This window comes from Aythya marila, assembly GCF_965140915.1.
Source record: "Aythya marila genome assembly, contig: HAP1_HAP1_SCAFFOLD_679, whole genome shotgun sequence".
NCBI lineage: Eukaryota > Metazoa > Chordata > Aves > Anseriformes > Anatidae > Aythya > Aythya marila.
The window spans coordinates 7,501-28,370 of record NW_028137753.1 but is presented as its reverse complement, the minus strand read 5'-3'; the positions used below and the strand labels follow the sequence as shown (position 1 = coordinate 28,370).

Sequence of the window (20,870 nt, the reverse complement as noted above, 5' to 3'; positions counted from 1 at the left end):
GTCTTATGGGGTTTTCAGTCCCCATCCTTCTGGTCTCTTGCCTTGAAGGCAGGCTTTTTAGGCCTCCATCATCCCAGTTCTGGCAGTTGCTTCCAGTCGCGTGTCGTGACATTTGAGTCTCTCCTTGGGTCTGGTGCAGAGCACCTGTTCTGACTTGCTGTTGCCATAGGGCTTCCCTCCGGGGGGGTCACTTTTTCTTGCGCCTTGTGTTGTGTGTTTTGTTTGTAGTGTTTGTGGCGTGGCTGTGTGTGTATGTGTTTGGTCTGGAGCTGTCCTGCCTGGCAGTTAGTGATGACAGCTAACGTGGCAGTGCATGGGTGTGCTAATACATTGTCCGGACTGTATTGGCGAAGACATCCGGTCTGCCTCTGGGCGCGTACTGACGGGCAGCTGGCACAGTCATCTCTGGAGGTTGGTAGATGTGGATTTGGCAGAGTTGAGCTGCTTGCGAGCAGCTGCTCCCATAATGCTTGAACGGTGCACTGTTGAATCATGAAAGCTTACAGATACGGGGTTTTGAAACTTTTATTTTTATATCTTTCCTGTCCCCAGTAGAGTGTGTACCTTAGTAGGAACTGCTCACAGGAAAGAGCTCCTTCTGGAACTGTCCAGCACTCGGTAGGCAGCTCGGTGACTGGCTTGATCTACTTCTGAGGTGCTGAGGTAAGGGGGCTGCTGTTTTGAAACAATAATTTGTAAATGGGGTCCCTTCTGTTGTTGAGGGATGGGTGCTAATGCTGGCAGCTGAATGATTATCTTGTGACCGTTTTCATTTGCTAAAGCTGCAACACAGTGTACAACACAGGACTTGACCACAGCTTCTTTTAGCAAGGTGAGCGATGAGCAGATCTAGCAGGTACTTTAGGGGTGCAGTTGTCACTGCAGTTACTTAACTGCACAAAGTACAGTAAAAATCCTGTTTGTATTTCAGAGGTGTGTTGTAGCTGGCCTAAGAGAGCAGATGGAAGCATCTTCCTCGAGGGCAGGTGAGGGGGCAGAGGTTAGGGAGCAGATGAGAGTAACTGTCCTATCTGTGCTGTGTCTTTGTATGCTGCTTCAGCCTATGCTTTTCTTTTTGTTTCACAGGTGTGTCGCACAGGCTGAGTGGGGCCAAGCTGCACTCTGAAGAGCAGCACGGGAAGGGCGGGCTGTTTGTGAGCTGGATTGGAGCAGAACTGCCAAGTAGCACGAGGTGACTGCGAAGGGTCTTGCTTTGCAGGTGCCATGGCAGGCTCTCCACAGAAGCGGTTGAGGATTTGAGAAGAGGTTGCAGATCATCGAGGAGCGACACGTGCAGGGAGGGCTTGAAAACGGTATGGCTGCTTTCTCTTCTGTTTATCAGGTGTCCCAGGCGACGTGGGCTGTGATGTTAGTCTTTAGGATCGGAACAAAGCAGGTGCTGATGGCGGTCTTCTTCGGTAGGCAAAGAGTTGCCCGCAGCCCTGTCCTGTGTAGCCTGGGCACGCCTCGCTGAGGATGAAGCTTGCTTTCCAGCAGTTCTGGAAACTGTGTTGAGGCTGAAATGCTGCGTCTGTGTTCGGGTTGGGGTTGCACCTTGGTGAGTGTAGGGATGGGTTTTAAGTGGGTGCAGCGGAGGGCCCGGCCCCAGTGTCCTGTAGTGTGTTTTAACACATCAGCATAGCCTTTTGGTTCTCAGATAGCCTGCTGAAGTAAGTGATTTCTCCTGCGAGTGGAATGGAATCGAATTCTTCTTTTGGCATGTAATCTATTCTGCTCCTAGATTTTTCTTTGTAAATGAAAGATTGAGGTAATTCCAGGTGGAAAAAAAAAAAGGAGTTACTTGCTTGTTTGTATTTTCCTTTCAATATTCAAAGCTGTAGCAAAAGCATGGGGATTTTTGTTTCTAGAAACACCCCAGTTCTCTTGTCTGCGCTCTGCATGCTGTTGAGCTAAGCCATACAAAGAAGTTAATAAAACCACAGCTGCTGCTCCTCCTCTTTCTGCTTTTTTGTGCTTTCCCCCTGCACTTTCCCAGGTGATTGGCTTCAGGTTCCAGGTGGGACCTAATGGTAACTGAGTTGCAGGTATGCCATGAGAGAGCTCCTTCTGCCTGGGCTGCACTTTAGGGTAAGTGCTTTGGTTTTCCTTCAGTTGTTTGGAGGGTTCTTTAGGTGGGTCAGTCTATGGACTGATGCGTTTTCAAGTAGAAACCAGTACTCCTATCTTTTTGAGGTGGCAACTGGTAGGATCTGTCATTGTAAAGCAATCTAGTAGTAGGTGCCTGTATTGCATGCAGCTCTTCCTCAGGTGAGTAGTAGTTATAGCAGTGTTACGGATAGTATGGTGATGTTACTTTGTGTGTTTGCTTTGTGTTTCTGGGTCCCTTATGATTTTTGCAGAATTACGGGGTTTTCTGCGAGTCTTTGCCTTTATGTCAAATCTTATCAAAGTCACAACCTTGGTGGCAAAGTGACGGAGCATGGTTTAGGAGAAATGTATCATTGAAGCTCCCTGTGTGAGCGTGTATCTGAAAATGGCAGCAGTGGGCATGTAAGGGGTATTCTGTTTCAGGTTTAGGGACAGTTTATTGTATTTCTGGAGCTTTTGCCTGTGTGTTTGCTGTCTGTTGAGTCTTTAGACCTTGCAGCCTTCTAGTCTTGATGTCCTTGAATTGACATATTAGAAGTATGTTTATGAGGTGTTGCTAGGTAGTTGTATTTGGGAAACAGTTGAGCATGGTTCCTTGACCGCGTAAGTGCAGTACTGCCAAGAGACTGAGCAGGGTCACCTTCTTCATCACTGAAGAATAAGTCTGTTCGGGCCCATTTCGGCGCGGCGCCGCCCGGGCCCATTTCGGCGCGGCGCCGCCCGGGCCCATTTCGGCGCGGCGCCGCCCGGGCCCATTTCGGCGCGGCGCCGCCCGGGCCCATTTCGGCGCGGCGCCGCCCGGGCCCATTTCGGCGCGGCGCCGCCCGGGCCCATTTCGGCGCGGCGCCGCCCGGGCCCATTTCGGCGCGGCGCCGCCCGGGCCCATTTCGGCGCGGCGCCGCCCGGGCCCATTTCGGCGCGGCGCCGCCCGGGCCCATTTCGGCGCGGCGCCGCCCGGGCCCATTTCGGCGCGGCGCCGCCCGGGCCCATTTCGGCGCGGCGCCGCCCGGGCCCATTTCGGCGCGGCGCCGCCCGGGCCCATTTCGGCGCGGCGCCGCCCGGGCCCATTTCGGCGCGGCGCCGCCCGGGCCCATTTCGGCGCGGCGCCGCCCGGGCCCATTTCGGCGCGGCGCCGCCCGGGCCCATTTCGGCGCGGCGCCGCCCGGGCCCATTTCGGCGCGGCGCCGCCCGGGCCCATTTCGGCGCGGCGCCGCCCGGGCCCATTTCTCAGGTGGAGCTACTGAGCAGGTGAGATAAAGGAGCTGGGAACAGAGAGGTATTGCACAATTATATGTTGCATTAGTTGTAGTCAGCGTTGTGGAGGAGGTGGGTGTCAGAGCTAGCGTGCTAGTAAATGCTGGTTCTCTGTTTTTGCAAGCGATGATGAACCTGTTTGACGTAATTCCATTTGAAAAAGTTCCAGAGTACTTGACTGGTCGTGTTGTTCTTTCAATTTTAAAAGCTGCAGCAAAAGCATGGGGATTGTTGCTTCTAGAAACGTCTCAAGTCTCCTGTCCGCTCTCTGCATGTTGTTCAGGTAAAGCACATTTTAAAAAAACAATTAAAAAAAAAAAAAGATAACCAGCTGCTTTTGCTCCTGCTCTGCTCCTACTTCCTTGTGCTTTGTCCCTCCTCTTTCCCAGGTGATTGGGTTTGGGTGCTGGGCGGGGCCAAATGGTATATTATCCCCAGGCATGGCATCAGAGAGCTCCTTCTGCCTGGGCTGCTCTTTGGGATAAGTGCTTTGTGTTTCCTTCAGTCAGTTGCAGGGTTCTTTAGGCAGGCTGGTGTCTATGAATTTCTAGATTTCGAAGTGCTTGGAATAGAGGGATATTTAGTAGAGGCTGCTGGCTCACTTGTTTTTTGGGATGGTGTCATACACTTCTGTTTTTGAGTTATATTTTAATCTTTAGAGGTATAAAACCACTTGTTTTAGTCCCCTGGAGAGTTACACCAGCTTGATTACATGCTACATGTGGCTTGGCAGCGTAGATGCAGCATTACCAAGAGACTGAGCAGGGTTGTATCAGAGTCACCTTTTTCATCCGCAAAGGGTAAGTCTGTGATTACCCCTGCTGGGGCTGCTGTGTGTGTGCATGTCTTTTTGGCATTTGTGGAGCTCAGTTGTTTTTTTGTGTGTGTATGTTCTAACTTCTTGTTTTTCTGAGCTGTAAATAGTGTGTGTGCTGAATGTGGTTGGCAGGAGGAGGTGGGGAGCTGCTGAAGACTGGTAGGTTTGGTTTCTCGGAGTGTGCGGCAGCCTTCCTGTGTGATGCGACTGACTGTTGGGCGGGAACGTTCCAATTTGTGTGTGTTAAGCAATGTAGCTTGTAGTGTGTGTTGTGTGGCCCGGGCAGAGTTTGCTGTGGTGCTGTGAGCAAAGAGTCTCAGTTAGAGCTGTTAAGCAACTGAAGTAACGGAGCTGGGAAGAGAAAGGTATTGCAGTAGTGTACTGGGTCTGGCTGGAATGTTAACTTTCCTGGCAGCAGCCCTTACAGTGCTGTACTCTGCGCTTATAGCTGGATAGCAGTGTTATCACATCAGTGTTGTGCCTACTGTTGAGCTGCAGTGGCACAGCATTGGGCCTTTCTCTAACCCTCCTAGGGGGTGGGCAAAAAGTGAGGAGAGAAACATCACTAGGGCAGCTGACCTAAACCAATCAAAGGGATATTCCATACCATGTAATGTCATACTCAGCAATAAAAGTAGAGACAGGAAGAGGAGGGGAGGGGTGGGCTCTTGTTGGGAAAACGTCGGTCCTCTTCTCGAACCCCGGCTATGTGCATTGAGGCCCTGCTTCAAGGACGTGGTCAATCATCGCTCATTTGTGGGAAGTAGAGAGTAATTTCTTTTCTTTGCACTTCCATATAGCCTTCATTTATTTTATTTGTTTTCCTCCCTTCTTTTTATTTTTTCCCTTTCCCCCTCCCTTTTCCCCTTTCCCTTTTTATTTTCCTTTAGTTAAATTGTTTAGTTCATAATCTTTATTTAATTATTATTATTATTTCCCTTTTCATTAAATTATCCTTATATCAACCCGTGACTTGTTCTTTGCTTTACTTCTACCCCTCCTCATCTAAAAGAGGGGGAGTGAGAGAGCGGTTGTGGGGTTTAGCTGCCCAGCACGGTAAAACCACCACAAGCAGGTACGCTGTGGCTGTGAGGTGCCTCAGAGTGTGCTTTTCTCCTGTCTTTGCAGGTGCTTTGTGCAGTCGTGGACAGGGAAGGGAAATCCTCATGTCACAAAGCTCTGAGGGAAGGTTTGTGTTGTCAGCCTGGTCATCCTTTATCTGAAGCGAAGGGAAGATTGTTTGGTGTTTGTTTTGGTGTATAATCTGTTCTGCACCTAGATTTTTCTTTCTATGTAAAAAAAAAAAAAAAAAATGTTCGAGCTATTTCCAGTTAAGCAATTTCCAGTTACTTGCTGGGCTGTATTGTCCTTTTAATATTCAAAGCTGCAGCAAAAACATGGGGATTGTTGCTTCTAGAAACACCCCAGTTCTCTTGTCTGCAGTCTGAATGCTTTTGAGCTAAAGCAGATTTCAAAAAAAAAAAAAAAAAAAAACAACAACAAAAAAACAAATACACACACACAAAAAACAACAACAAAAATCCACCTTTGGGTGATTTGTTGTGAATACAGCGATCATTTAATCCCTTTGTTTTCCCAGGTGGTGTGGATGATACTGGTTGCACTGTTGGAGCTTGGATTCGGAGAGGAACACGTGAGCACAATTGTACGTTGCATCAGTACTAGTCAGCATTGTGGAGCAGGTGGGCATCATGGCTGGTGCGTTAGTGAATGCTGTTACTCTGTTTTTGCAGCTGATGATGAGCCTGGCAATTGACTAAGATGACGACCAGTGCCTGTGCATTTCTTGAGGCGGAGGGACTTTACCATGCAGCAACCTGAGAGCTAAGTTAGGGGACACGTGGTATTTGCATATCTGGGGTGGCTAATGGGAGCTGGGAGCTAGAGCAGCATGGAGCCAGCTGGCTGAATAGACTTGGTTCCACGGTGAGGGTGGTTCAGGATGGGTCACGTTCAGGCTGCTTGTGGCTGGGTCACCAGGCTAATAGAAGCAGCGGGATTATTTTGTAGCTTGAGTGCGTGTGCCAGGCAGGACAGTTTCCTTCTGTTCGTCTGTCTCGTAGTGTTGCTTCTGCAGCGTCTGTTCTGTGCTTCTCGGGTCCTGATATCCTTCTAGCTTTTGACACTGGACTGAGTAGACAGGCAACTTGGTAGCGGTGCTGAAGGGCCTCAGTGCTTGATTTGTTATAGCTCTGATCTGAGCACTTCTTGTGTTGCAGTCGCTGCTTAAAGTGCAGATCTGTTTCAGGTCTTGTGCATCGTATTCGGTTTGAGATCACATCTGTTTCCATCCTCACTCCTGCAGAAGTCATCTGGACCGCATCAGGAGCTCCTGCTTGGGAATTGATTTCCTAAGTGTCTTCTTATGGGGTTTTCAGTCCCCATCCTTCTGGTCTCTTGTCTTGAAGGCAGGCTTTTTAGGCCTCCATCATCCCAGTTCTGGCAGTTGCTTCCAGTCACATGTCGTGACATTTGAGTCTCTCCTTGGGTCTGGTGCAGAGCACCTGTTCTGACTTGCTGTTGCCATAGGGCTTCCCTCCGGGGGTCACTTTTTCTTGCGCCTTGTGTTGTGTGTTTTGTTTGTAGTGTTTGTGGCGTGGCTGTGTGTGTATGTGTTTGGTCTGGAGCTGTCCTGCCTGGCAGTTAGTGATGACAGCTAACGTGGCAGTGCATGGGTGTACTAATACATTGTCTGGACTGTGTTGGCGAAGACATCCAGTCTGCCTCTGCGCACGTACTGAAGGGCAGCAGGCACAGTCATCTCTGTGGTGTTTGGCAGATGTTGGGGGTTGGGGGGACAGTTGAGCTGCTTGCGAGCAGCTGTTCGCATAGCACTTGAATGGTATCCTTGAGGAGGTCTGTTGAATCTTGAAAGCTTACAGATATGGGGTTTTGAAATTTTTATTTTTATTTCTATCCTGTCCCCAGTAGAGTGTAAACCTTTGGAGGAACCTGTCACAGGAAAGAGCCCCTTCTGGAACTGTTCAGCGCTCTGTAGGCAGCTCGGTGACTGGCTTGATCTACTTCTGAGGTGCTGAGGTATGGGGGCTTCTGTTTTGAAACAATAATATTGTAAATGGGGTTCCTTTGTGTTGTTGAGGGATGGGTGCTAATGCTGGCAGCTGAATGATTATTTTGTGACTGTTTTCCCTTGTTCAGGCTGAAACGCAGTGTGCAGTCCAGGATGTCATGACCCGAGGTGCCTCTGGAGTGACTCGTACGTGATGAGCAGAGGTAGCTGTTATTTTTGGGGTGCGGTTCAGTGCAGTTATTTTCTTACAACCAACAGAGTAAAATTTCAGTTACTCTTTTAGAGGTGCTATAAGTGGGTGAAGAGAACAGATGGAAGCATCTGCCATGTGGGGCAGGCCAGCGGCTGAGGTACAGGAGGCGATGAGAGTAACTGTCCTAAGGGTGCTAAGGGTGCTGTGGCTTTTGCTGCTGCAGTTGCTTTCTCTCCAGTTTATGAGGTGCCACAGACAAGGTGGGCTGAGATATCCTTTAGAGTAGGAGGAAAGCAGGTCGCTGGAATGCTGCGTGGTTCCTGAGAAAGGTGTTGTAGAGGAAAAAGGTTGTCTGGTGTGGCAGTTCCTGATGGCGTTCTTCTTTAATAGGCAAAGAGGTGCCTGAAGCCCCCTCCTGTGCAGCCTGAGTACGCCTCGCTGAGGATGAAGCCTGCTTTCCAGCAGTTCCAAAAACTGTGTTGAGGCTGAAATGCTGTGTCTGTGTTTGGGTTGGGGTTGCACCTTGGTGAGTGCAGGGATGGGTTTTAGGCCGGTGCAGCAGAGGGCCTGGCCCCAGTGTCCTCTAGTGTGTTTTGACCCAGCATATCAGCATAGCCTTTTGGTTCTCAGATAGCCTACTGAAGTAAGTGATTTTTCCTGCGAGTGGAATGGATTTGATTTTTTTTTTTTTTTGGCGTGTAATCAGTTCTGCTCCTAGATTTTCTTTCTATGTAAATAAAGGATATAAAGAAAAAGAAAAGGTACGTTGTTTTTGGGAAACCGTGGGAAGGGTTCCTTGACTACATAAGTGCAGTAGTGCCTAGAGAGTGAGCAGGATCACCTCCTTTATCTCTAGAGAATAAGTCTGTTTGGGCCCATTTAAGCGCGGCGCCGCCCGGGCCCATTTAAGCGCGGCGCCGCCCGGGCCCATTTAAGCGCGGCGCCGCCCGGGCCCATTTAAGCGCGGCGCCGCCCGGGCCCATTTAAGCGCGGCGCCGCCCGGGCCCATTTAAGCGCGGCGCCGCCCGGGCCCATTTAAGCGCGGCGCCGCCCGGGCCCATTTAAGCGCGGCGCCGCCCGGGCCCATTTAAGCGCGGCGCCGCCCGGGCCCATTTAAGCGCGGCGCCGCCCGGGCCCATTTAAGCGCGGCGCCGCCCGGGCCCATTTAAGCGCGGCGCCGCCCGGGCCCATTTAAGCGCGGCGCCGCCCGGGCCCATTTAAGCGCGGCGCCGCCCGGGCCCATTTAAGCGCGGCGCCGCCCGGGCCCATTTAAGCGCGGCGCCGCCCGGGCCCATTTCTCAGTTGGAGCTACTGAGCAGGGGAGGTAAAGGAGCTGGGAACAGAGAGGTGTTGCACAATGGTATGTTGCATTAGTAGTAGTGAGTGTTGTGCAGGAGGTGGGTATTAGGGCTGGCATGCTGGTGAATGCTGGTTCTCTGTGTTTACAGATGGGGATGAGTCTGTTTAAACTAATTCCAGTTGAGAAAGTTTCAGTTACTAGCTTGGTGATATTGTCAATTCAATATTAAAACCTGCAGAGAAAGCAAAAAGGGATTTTTGCTTCTAGAATTACCAGAGATATCTTGTCTGCTCTCTGCATTCTTTTGAGATAAAGCTGATTTTTAAAAAAGAAAGAAAAAAACCACAGCTACTTCTCTTGTTCTCTTTCTACTTTCTTGTGCTTTGCCCCTCATCATACCCAGGTGATTTGGTTTGGGTTCTGGGTGGGGCCAAAAGGTATATGAGCCCCAGGCATGCCATCAGAGAGCTCCTTCTGCCTGGGCTGCTCTTTGGGGGTAAGTGCTTTGTGTTTCCTTCAGTCAGTTGCAGGGTTTTCTAGACAGGCTGGAGTCCATGGAATTCTAGATTTCTAAGGGGTTGGAATTCTAGATTTCGAAGTGCTTGGAATAGAGGGATATTTAGTAGAGTTTGCTGGCTCACTGTTTTTTGGGATGGTCACATATGCTCCTGTTTTTGAGCCATATTTTAATCTCTACATGTATAAAAACACTTGTTTTAGTCCCCTGGAGAGTTACACCAGCTTGATTACATGCTATGTGTGGCTTGACAGCGTAGGTGCAGCATTACCAAGAGACTGAGCAGGGTTGTATCAGAGTCTGCTCTTTCCTCTGCAAAGGGTAAGTCTGTGATTACTCCTGCTGGGGCTGCTGTGTGTGCACATCTTCTTGGCATTTGTGGACCTCAGCTGTTTTTTTTGTTTTTTTTTTTTTTTTTGTGTGTGTGTATGTTCTAAGTTTTTGTTTTTTTTTTTTCAGGGGCAAATAGTGTGTTTGCTGAGCGTGGTTGGTAGGAGGAGGTGGGGAGCTGCTGAAGACTGGTAGGTTTGGTTTCGAGGAGTGTGTGGCATTATTCCTGTGCGATGCGACTGATTGTTGGGCGGGAACGTTGCAGCTTGTGTGTCTTAGCCATTGTAGCTTGTGTAGTGTGTGTTGTGTGGCCCGGGTGGAGTTTGCTGTGGCACTGTGAGCAAAGAATCTCAGTTAGAGCTGGTGAGCAGCTGAAGTACCGGAGCTGGGAAGAGAGAGGTATTATTGCAGCAGGTACGCTGTGGCTGTGAGGTGCCTCAGAGTGTGCTTTTCTCTTGTCTCTACAGGTGCTTTGAGCAGTCGTGGACAGGGAAGGGAAATCCTCATGTCACAAAGCTCTGAGGGAAGGTGAGTGTTGTCAGCCTGGTCATCCCTTATCCGAAGCGAAGGGAAGACGCTCAGGTGTTTCCCTGTGAGGGTCCGAAGTGAGGCTGTTTGGGATAGAGGAGCAGTGTGGCAGGTGGTTGCTCGCAAGAAGAGTGGTCATTGTGTCCTTCTGTGTTCCCAGGTGGCGTGGGTGATGCTGGCCGCTCCTTTCAAGCTTGGACCTAATTTGCAGGTACAGAGGCAAGTGGCCTGCTGTTTTGAAAGGATAAAACTAAAGATGGGGTCCCTTTTGTTGTTGAGGGATGGGTGCTACTGCTGTCAGCTGAATGTTTATCTTCTGCTTGTCTTTCTCCTTTGTTGAGGGTGAAACGCAGTGCGCAGTGCAGGACGTCTTGACCCGAGCTGCCTCTGCAGTGACTCTGGTGCATGATGAGCAGAGGTAACTGTTGTTTTTGGGGCGCGGTTGTCACTGCAGTTATTTTCCTACATCCAACAGAGTAAAATTCCAGTTGGGCTTTTAGAGGTGCTATAAGTGGGTAAAGAGAACAGATGGAAACATCTGCCATGTGGGGCAGGCAAGCGGCTGAGGTACAGGAGGGGATGAGAGTATGTGATTTTTTTTCTGGGGATGGAATGGACTCAATTTTGTTGGTGTATAATCTGTTTTGCTCCTAGGTTTTTCTTTCTGCGTAAATAAAAGTTTGAGCTAATTCCAGGTAAGAAAGTTCCAGTTACTTGCTGGGTTGTATTGTCTTTTTAATATTCAAAGCTGCAGCAAAAGCATGGGGATTGTTGCTTCTAGAAACTCCCCAGTTCTCTTGTTTGCACTCTGCATGCTGTTGAGCTAAAGCAGATTTAAAAAAAAATACAGGAAACACACACACAAAACAACAATAACAAGAACAAAAAAAAAAACAACACCATTGGGTGATGTGTTGTGAACGCAACGATCATTTAATCCCTTTGTTTTCCCAGGTGGTGTGGATGATACTGGCTGCACTGTTGGAGCTTGGACTCGGAGAGGAACACGTGAGCACAATCGTATGTTGCATTAGCAGTAGTCAGCATTGTGGAGAAGGTGAGCAATGGGGCCAGCGTCCTAGTGAATGCTGTTACTCTGTTTTTGCAGCTGATGATGAGCCTGGCAATTGACTAAGATGACAATCGGTGCCTGTGCATTTCTTGAGGCGGAGGGACTTTACCATGCAGCAACCTGAGAGCTAAGTTGGGGGGCACCTGGTATTTGCATATCTGGGGTGGCTAATGGGAGCTGGGAGCCAGAGCAGCGTGGAGCCAGCTGGCTGACTAGACTTGGTTCCACGGTGAGGGTGGTTCAGGCTGGGTCACGTTCAGGCTGCTTGTGGCTGGGTCACCAGGCTAATAGAAGAAGTGGGATTATTTTGTAGCGTGAGTGCGTGTGCCAGGCAGGACAGTTTCCTTCTGTTCGTCTGTCTTGTGTTGCTTCTGCAGCGTCTGTTCTGTGCTTCTCGGGTCTTGATATCCTCCTAGCTTTTGACACTGGACTGAGTAGACAGGCAACTTGGTAGTGGTGCTGAAGGGCCTCAGTGCTTGTTTTGTCATCATGACTCTGATCTGAGCACTTCTTGTGTTGCAGTCACTGCTTAAAGAGCAGGTCTGTTTCAGGTCTCGTGCATCATATTCGGTTTGAGATCGCGTCTGTTTCCATCCTCACTCTTGCAGAAGTCATCTGGGCCGCATCAGGAGCTCTTGTTGGGAATTGAATTCCTAAGCATCGTCTTATGGGGTTTTCAGTCCCCATCCTTCTGGTCTCTTGTCTTGAAGGAAGGCTTTTTAGGCCTCCATCATCCCAGTTCTGGCAGTTGCTTCCAGTCGCGTGTCATGACATTTGAGTCTTCTCTAGGGTCTGGTGCAGAGCACCTGTTCTGACTTGCTGTTGCCATAGGGCTTCCCTCCGGGGGTCTCTTTTTCTTGCGCCTTGTGTTGTGTGTTTTGTAGTGTTTGTGGCGTGGCTGTGTGTGTATGTGTTTGGTCTGGAGCTGTCCTGCCTGGCAGTTAGTGATTAATGTGGCAGTGCATGGGTGTACTAATACATTGTCTGGACTGTTTTGGCGAAGACATCCGGTCTGCCTCTGGGCACGTACTGAAGGGCAGCTGGCACAGTCATCTCTGTGGTGTTTGGCAGATGTGGAGGTGGGAGAGTATATCTGCTTGTGAGCAGCTGCTCGCATAAGCGCTTGAACGGTGTGCTTGAGGAGGTCTGTTGAATCTTGAAAGGTTACAGATATGGGGTTTTGAAATGTTTATTCTTATTTCTTTCCTATCCCCAGTAGAGTGTAAACCTTTTGGAACCTGTCACAGGAAAGAGCTCCATCTGGAACTGTTCAGCACTGGGTAGGCAGCTCAGTGACAGGCTTGATCTACTTCTGAGGTGCTGAGGTAAGGGGGCTGCTGTTTTGAAACAATAATTTGTAAATGGGGTTCCTTTGTGTTGTTGAGGGATGGGTGCTAATGCAGGCCGCTGAATGATTATATTGTGACTGTTTTCATTTGTTAAAGCTGCAACACAGTGTACAACGTGGGACTTGAGCATAGCTGCTTTCGGCAAGGTGAGTGATGAACAGATGTAGCAGGCACTTTAGGGGTGCAGTTGTCACTGCAGTTAGTTAACTACACAAAATACAGTAAAAATCCTGTTTATATTTCAGGGGTGTGTTGTAGCTGGCTTAAGAGAGCAGATGGAAGCATCTGCCTCGAGGGCAGGTGAGGGAGCAGAGGTAAGGGAGCAGATGAGAGTAACTGTCCTAGCTGTGCTGTGGCTTTGGATGCTGCTTAGGCCTATGCTTTTCTTTTTGTTTCACAGGTGAGTCGCACAGGCTCAGAGGGGCTAAGCTGCACTCTAAAGAGCAGCACGGGAAGGGCGGGCTGTTTGTGAGCTGGATTGGAGCAGAACTGCCAAGTAGCACGAGGTGACTGCGAAGGGTATCCATCTTGCTTTGCAGGTGCCATGGCAGGCTCTCCACAGAAGCAGTTGAGGATTTGAGAAGAGGTTGCAGATCATCAAGGAGCAACACATGCAGGGACGGCTTGAAAACGGTATGGCTGCTTTCTCTTCTGTTTATCAGGTGTCCCAGGCAATGTGGGCTGTGATGTTAGTCTTTAGAATCGGAACATAGCAGGTGCTGATGGCTGTCTTCTTTGGTAGGCAAAGAGGTGCCCAAAGCCCTGTCCTGTGTAGCCTGAGCACACCTTGCTGAGGATGAGGTGTCCTTTCTACCAGTTCCCAAAACTGTGTTGAAGCTGAAATGCTGTGTCTGTGTTTTGGTTGGGGTTGCACCTTGGTGAGTGTAGGGATGGATTTTAAGTGGGTGCAGCGGAGGGCCTGGACCCAGTGTCCTGTAATGTGTTTTAACACATCAGCATAGCCTTTTGGTTCTCAGCTTACTTAAGTAAGTGATTTTTCCTGTGAGTGGAATGGAATTGAATTCTTTTTTGGCATGTAATCAGTTCTGCTCCTAGACTTTTCTTTCTATGTAAATAAAAGCTTGAGCTAATTCCAGATGAAAAAAAAAAAATCAGCTACTTGCTTGGTCATTTTGTCCTTTTAATATTCAAAGCTGTAGCAAAAGCATGGGGATTGTTGTGGAGGAATGGTTAAGTGAGGTAGGACACGTGGATGTTGAGCAGTTAGGAGGTCATGGGCTAGGGGAGGTACCGTACTCAACTCATATGAGCCTGGGCACGTGCGCAGCTGGTTGAGAACCAATCAGGCCCAAGGACACGATGCCCTTGTGTGGTTGGGAAAGTCCCTAAGGCGGGACGGTAGCTAAAAGAGGGAGGAACTAACTGACAAGATAGGAAAGTGTTAGCCAATCCTGAGCTTAGTTTTTGCAATATGTATGAGTTGATTATGTTCAAACTAGATAAAAGGCGACTGAGCTATCCATTAAAGTTGAAGTTCACTGTTCACTCATATTGAGCGTCTGTGTCTTCCTTCTGTCGACAACAAATAGCGCCCGAACAGGGACCGATCTGAACGGGATTTGGACACTGCTGGCGGTGATCCTGGGCCACGGTTGGACGGAATAAGGGAGGAACCAGTCCTGCAACGCAGCCCAGGAGGTGGAAGGGACAAGAATCCCCTCACCCGCGTCGGGAAGGTGAAAGGGACGTGGAGTCCCCGCACCCGGGAGAGGATCCCGCCGGTCACGCGTCGCCGAGGTCTGAAAGGTGAAAGGGACGAAAACTTGGAGTCCCCGCACCCACAGCTCGGAAGGTGGAAGGGAGTCCCCGCACCCGGGATGAGCCTATAAAGGGTCCCGCCGGAGAAGCGCCGCCGAGGTCTTTGCAAAGGCTGCAACCAACGTATATAAAGGTATGGAGAGACAAGCGGCGTATGCTTTGCTCGAATGCTTTTTAGAAAAGGGGATCACTTCAGATATAGACTGCAAAAAGGATTTACCAGGATTATTAGCATATGGAGTAATGCAGGGTTGTTTTATCAATCCTGATACAGTTTTTCAACAAACAGAGTGGCGTAAATTTGGGGACAAATTGTTTGATGAAGTTATTAATGAAAATAAGGCTGCTAAAAAATTATTGAAGCCTTGGAGAGCAGTCACTAACGCCTTAGTTATACATCAGGCTGAGCAGAGAGTCGCTACTGCTGCTACAGAGCGACTGGGATTGCCGGGAAGTGTTGGAGCTGGGGATTGCCCACTGCCGCCTTCAGTGAGAACGATAACGCTGCCTCAGGGGGCTACGGGGCAGTGGGAGCCTCCCCCCCCCTCAGTCACCGCCACGAGCAGTGCTGCGCTCGGAGTTCCGCGGAATCGAATGGCAGCTGACCCTCACCGTGTGGCGAGTCGGCACAGAGCAGAGGGACGGACATCAGGACCCTGCAGCCTGTCTGATGTAACCATGGAAGCAGCGGCGGCTGTACTGCTTCTCTCTGGCATTCTTTTTATAAGAGGTTTACCTTGCAATGAAAAAGGGATACTAACTGGAGTGTTAATAATTGTATGTGTTATTCTTAAATGTCCAGGTATTTTGTGTTGAAAGTATTTGTGTAAGGGTAAGGTTTTAAAACAAAGTGTTGCAAGTCACTTCACGAGGAACACAATGAGAGGCAATACTTGTTTGTTTGCTTATCATTCTAAATTATATTCATGTGGTATGATTGAGGTTGTGGTATGATTGAGAGTGAGATGTGCCAGAGGCCTCTGGGTGTGTGAGTGTGCTGTGTACTGTGTTAGTGAGAGCGCATTTATTGCCATAGTGCAGGCTGAAATCATAGGAAATTAGTACTGGTCGAGCAAAATCATGTTTCACAAGTATGGAGTCATTGTGCGAAGTAGCCACTTGGAGAAACTTAAGGGAACGTACTGTTTAAAACTTTTTGATCGTAATGAGTCAATTCACAAATCCATTACTTTCTTGAAAGAGCACATGAGAAAGAGTCAATATGGTATCAATCCTTTCAATCAATGGTTCACTGATTTGTTTGAAACAATGCATAGATGGTTACTGGGATTAGTCAAAGAGGGATTAAGGATTTTGTTCACTGTGGTGTCAATCATCATTGCATGTAGTATTGTGATAAATGTGGTTAAAGAGTTACTTGCAAAAATGTTATAAAATGTTATAGAGATTTTGAAGTGGTGCCAGAAACAGGTACCCAGTGGATCACTGCAAAGTGGACTGAAGCAGCTTTAGAATCTGCACACGCCGAAGACGACCAGGAAGAGGTTCCTGATAATCATTCTGACAATGACGTGGGCTGTGACACCTCGACGACTATCAAGAACAGCCTTTGATCACCATCAAGTGATTAGGTTTAAGTGTGTTACTACTAAGTTGTGTTACTTACTATTAATTGTGTTACCATTAAGTGCTTACAGTAATTGTAGTGTTATTAGGGTTAAGTTGTATAGTTGTGTTATGTTATGTACCCTTTCAGAACATGCTTGTTTGGGGTCCCGATAGGGGATCCAAAGGAACTGAGTGAAATGTTAGCACCATACTCTGCCCGTATTACTCTGCTTAATGGATCTTTTTCTGACTGTAGGAACTGCACACGCTTTGGCTAGCATAAATAAGCTTGCTTGTTGGGCTGTTAAACAGTCAAATGTAACCACACAAGTTCTTTCTGAAATGTCGCAAGACACGGAAAGCCTAAGGCACGCTGTGCTGCAAAATAGGGCCGCTATTGATTTCTTGTTCTTGGCTCAGGGACATGGGTGTGAAGATGTAGAAGGAATGTGTTGCTTTAATCTTTCCGACCATGGTCAGTCAATTCACGACCACTTGAAATGGTTAAGGGATCATACACAAAAAATTGTAGTACAAGATAGTTGGTTTGAAGGTTGGCTTAAATCTGTTTTTGGGAACATGGGTGGATGGGTTTTGTTAGTTAAAGAGGGACTTTGCTTTCTACTTATAATTATATTGATTATAATTGCTGCATATGTAACCTTTAACTGCCTAACTAAGAAACTAGAGCAACTCACAGAGAAGGTATTTGTAGCACAAAATAAAAACGGGGGAATTGTGGAGGATTGGTTAAGTGAGGTAGGACACGTGGATGTTGAGCAGTTAGGAGGTCATGGGCTAGGGGAGGTACCGTACTCAACTCATATGAGCCTGGGCACGTGCGCAGCTGGTTGAGAACCAATCAGGCCCAAGGACACGATGCCCTTGTGTGGTTGGGAAAGTCCCTAAGGCGGGACGGTAGCTAAAAGAGGGAGGAACTAACTGACAAGATAGGAAAGTGTTAGCCAATCCTGAGCTTAGTTTTTGCAATATGTATGAGTTGATTATGTTCAAACTAGATAAAAGGCGACTGAGCTATCCATTAAAGTTGAAGTTCACTGTTCACTCATATTGAGCGTCTGTGTCTTCCTTCCGTCGACAACAGATTGTAGCTTCTAGAAACACCCCAGTTCTCATGTCTGCACTCTGCATGCTGTTGAGCTAAGCCATATAAATAAGGTAATAAAACCACAGCTGCTGTTCCTCTTCTTTCTGCTTTTTTTGTGCTTTCCCCCTGCACTTTCCCATGTGATTGGCTTCAGGTTCCAGGTGGGACCTAATAGTAACTGAGTTGCAGGTGTGCCATCAGAGAGCTGCTTCTGCCTGGGCTGCTCTTTGGGGTAAGTGCTTTGTTTTTCCTTCAGTCAGTTGCAGGGTTCTTTAGGTGGGTCAGAGTCTATGGACTGATGCATTTTCAAGTAGAAACCGGTACGCATATCTTTTCGAGGTGGCAACTGGTAGGATCTGTCATAGTAAAGCAATCTAAGTAGTAGGTGCCTGTATTGCACGCAGCTCTTCCTCAGGTGAGTAGTTATTACAGCAGTTTTACGGATAGTATGGCGATGTTATTTTGTGTGTTTGCTTTGTGTTTCTGGGTCCCTTATGATTTTTGCAGAATTACAGGGCTTTTTGTGAGTCTTTGCCTATATGTCAAATCTTATCAAAGTCACAACCTTGGTGGCAAAGTGATGGAGCAGGGTTTAGGAGAAATGTATCGTGGAGGCTCCCTGTGTGAGCATGTATCTGAAAATGGCAGCATTGGGCATATAAGCAGTGGCCTTTCTCAGGGTTAGGGGCGGTTTGTTATATTTCTGGAGCTTTTGCCTGTGTGTTTGCTGTCTGTCGAGTCTTTAGACCATAAAGCCTTCTAGGCTTTATGTGCATGGAATTCACATATTTGAGGTATGTTTATGAGGGGTTGCCAGGTACGTTGTTTTTGGGAAACCGTGGGGTACGGTTTCTTGACCACATAAGTGCAGTACTGCCAAGAGACTGAGCAGGGTCACCTTCTTCATCACTGAAGAATAAGTCTGTTCGGGCACATTTCAGCGTGGTGCTGACCGGGCACATTTCTCAGTTGGAGCTACTGAGCAGGTGAGTTAAAGGAACCAGGAACAGAGAGGTATTGCACAATGATATGTTGCATTAGTAGTAGTGAGCGTTGTGCAGGAGGTGGGTATTAGCTCTGGCATGCTAGTGAATGCTGGTTCTCTGTTTTTGCAAGTGATGATGAACCTGTTTGACGTAATTCCATTTGAAAAAGTTCCAGTTACTTGACTGGTTGTGTTGTCCTTTTAATATTAAAAGCTGCAGCAAAAGCATGGGGATTGTTGCTTCTAGAAACACCCCAGGTCTCTTGTCCTCTGCATGTTGTTCAGGTAAAGCAGATTTAAAAAAAAAAAAAAAAAAAAGAAAATGAAAATCTGCTGCTCCTGCTCTGCTCCTACTTCCTTGTGCTTTGTCCCTCCCCTTTACAATGTGATTGGGTTTGGGTGCTGGGCAGGGCCAAATGGTATATGAGCCCCAGGCATGGCATCAGAGAGCTCCTTCTGCCTAGGCTGCTCTTTGGGGTAAGTGCTTTGTTTTCCTTCAGTCAGCTGCAGGGTTCTCTAGGCAGGCTGGAGTCTATGGATTTCTGGATTTATAAGTCCTTGGAATTCACTTAACAGAGGGATATTTAGTAGAGGTTGCTGGCTCACTGTTCTTTGCGATGGTGGGATACGCTTCTGTTTTTTGAGCTATATTTTAATCTCTAGATGTACAAACCTACTTGTGTAATTTTCCAGGGGACTAAAACCAGCTTCATTTCATGCTACATGTGGCTTGGCAGTTTAGATGCAGCGTTACCAAGAGCCTGAGCAGGGTTCTATCAGAGTCTGCTCTTTCCTCTGCAAAGGGTAAGTCTGTGATTACCTCTGCAGGGGCTGCTGTGCGTGCACGTCTTTTTGGCATTTATGGATCTCAGATGTTTTTTTTTCGTGTGTGTATGTTCTAAGGTTTTGTTTTTTTTAGGGGCAAATAGTGTGTGTGCTGAGCGTGGTTGGCAGGAGGAGGTGGGGAGCTGCTCAGGACTGGTAGGTTTGGTTTCTCAGAGTGTGCGGCAGCCTTCGGGTGCGATGCGACTGATTGTTGAGTCTCTCCTGGGGTCTGCTGCAGAGCACCTGTTCTGACTTGCTGTTGCCATAGGGCTTCCCTCTGGGACTCACTTTTTCTTGTGCCTTGTGTTGTGTGTTTTGTTTTAGTGTTTGTGGCGTGCCTGTGTGTGTATGTGTTTGGTCTGGAGCTGTCCTGCCTGGCAGTTAGTGATGACAGCTAACGTGGCAGTGCATGGGTGTACTAATACATTGTCCGGACTGTTTAGGCAAAGACATCCAGTCTGCCTCTGGGCACGTGCTGAAGGGCAGCTGTCACAGTATATCTGTTTGTGCACAACTGCTCGTTTACCTCTATTCATTTAATAAATTGTAAAATTTAATTGCAATCCAATTTGGGACCCAGTCATGTATGACAACTGGGGGCTTGTCCGGGAGGGCTTTGGTTCCTGAATTCTTACTTTATCTAGGAGAGGCGCCCCACCATTTGGTGGCTGCTGTTCGAGTCAGGTCGGGACTAATGGCATCTTGAACCTGAATAAAGGTAAGCAAAGGTTTTGATTTTTTTTCAGTTCCCTTGCTGGCTGCAGCACTATATTTTGCCCGTAATTCTGCGTGTGAAGATCTGAATGAAGACAATGGAGTCATAAGCGTTTAAAGCGTATACTGTTCTGTTGGGTGGGTTTCGGTTGCCTGTGTGTGTAAGAGTGTGACTGAGACGGAATTCAGTTCCGAAGCGATTGTGGAGGTCTTCTAACCACGGTTCCAATCTCCTGCTAGGGACTTGGCCAGTGAAGGAACGAAGGGATTCCTATAGGATTTGTGGGTGGGTGATAGATCTTAAATCCTCCCTAAGACACTCTTATTAAGGTAACCAAGGGCTGTGGGAATTGCCACAGTAACATTCCTAGATGGGTCAGACAAAATCGAAGACCAGGGACCAGAAGAAAGGGAGCAAATTACCAGACATACCACCAGAAAGTCCATTAGGAATAACGGTTAGAAATTGGAACGAGAGGGGCCCCAGAAAAGGAAAAAGTAAATAAAAAACGGTCCAGTATTGTGTGATAGAATGGCCAAAGGAGCCTTTAACACCACATATCTTTCAGCCTGCTTTTGGATCCTTTGAAGACTGTATTTGTCAGGCCTTAAATACACATGTTAATTCGAGGGAACCTTTTTGCTGGGAAGAAAGTGATTATGCAGGATTATGGATCAGGAGGACTTCATGTCCTTTTCCAGCCTCAATATTTACACTAAAAGCAGATAAGAAATTTGAAGAAGAACAAGAACAGGAAAAAGGAAAAGATAATAAACGGGAGCCGTTGGATAACCTACCATCTCCATATCCTAACAATCCACCTCCGGTGGCTGTGGTATCTCCAGCAGTACCACCATTGCCCCAGCTTTCAACACCATCAGCACGAGAATGAGACCGACCACCGGCTGCATGCACGAGAAGTAGTACTGCCGTATCTGAGAGAGCTCCTCTATATCCCTTAAGGGAGGTAACTGGTGTATAACTGGGTTGGAGTTTTAACAGGGTTTTAATGGTTTCAGGGTTAGTGTTTTAGTGTTTTAGAGGTTTTTTTGTTTTTTGTTTTTGGTTTTTTTTTTTTTTTTGGGATGGAGTGTTGCTATGTTTTTTAGGGTTAGGGTCCTAGGGTTTTATTTTTGGTCAGTTACTTAGGGTTAGTGTGTTAAGATCCTCTTTTTTTTTTTTTTTTTTTTTTTTTTTTCAGGTTAGGTTCTCCAGGGTTAGGGTTTTGAGCATCCTAGTTTTTTGGGTTATGGTGTTGAGCATCCTAATGTTTTGTGTTAGGGCTTTGGGTTTTAAGCATCCTAATTTTTGGGTTAAAGTTTTGTGTGTCTTCATGTTTTCAGTTTGTGCTTAGAGCGTCCTAAAGTT

At 47.8% G+C, this 20,870-nt stretch overlaps 2 long non-coding RNA genes across 3 annotated transcripts; both read left to right on the top strand.

The window, feature by feature from the left end:
• Window positions 1-195: 195 nt before the first annotated feature.
• On the top strand, window positions 196-11,318 carry LOC309890589. 2 transcript variants are annotated; one of them, XR_014319434.1, is made up of 9 exons: window positions 196-663; window positions 7,361-7,435; window positions 9,497-9,563; window positions 9,702-9,763; window positions 10,040-10,100; window positions 10,261-10,311; window positions 10,442-10,518; window positions 11,055-11,120; window positions 11,209-11,318. It is a non-coding gene; the product is annotated as an uncharacterized lncRNA (long non-coding RNA). The 2 variants fall into 2 exon arrangements; XR_014319435.1 differs by lacking the exon at window positions 196-663 and adding an exon at window positions 6,888-7,240.
• Window positions 11,319-11,778: 460 nt separating this feature from the next.
• LOC309890588 lies at window positions 11,779-14,469 on the top strand. The gene is made up of 4 exons (XR_014319433.1): window positions 11,779-12,497; window positions 12,618-12,667; window positions 13,061-13,154; window positions 14,072-14,469. It is a non-coding gene; the product is annotated as an uncharacterized lncRNA (long non-coding RNA).
• Window positions 14,470-20,870: the final 6,401 nt, after the last annotated feature.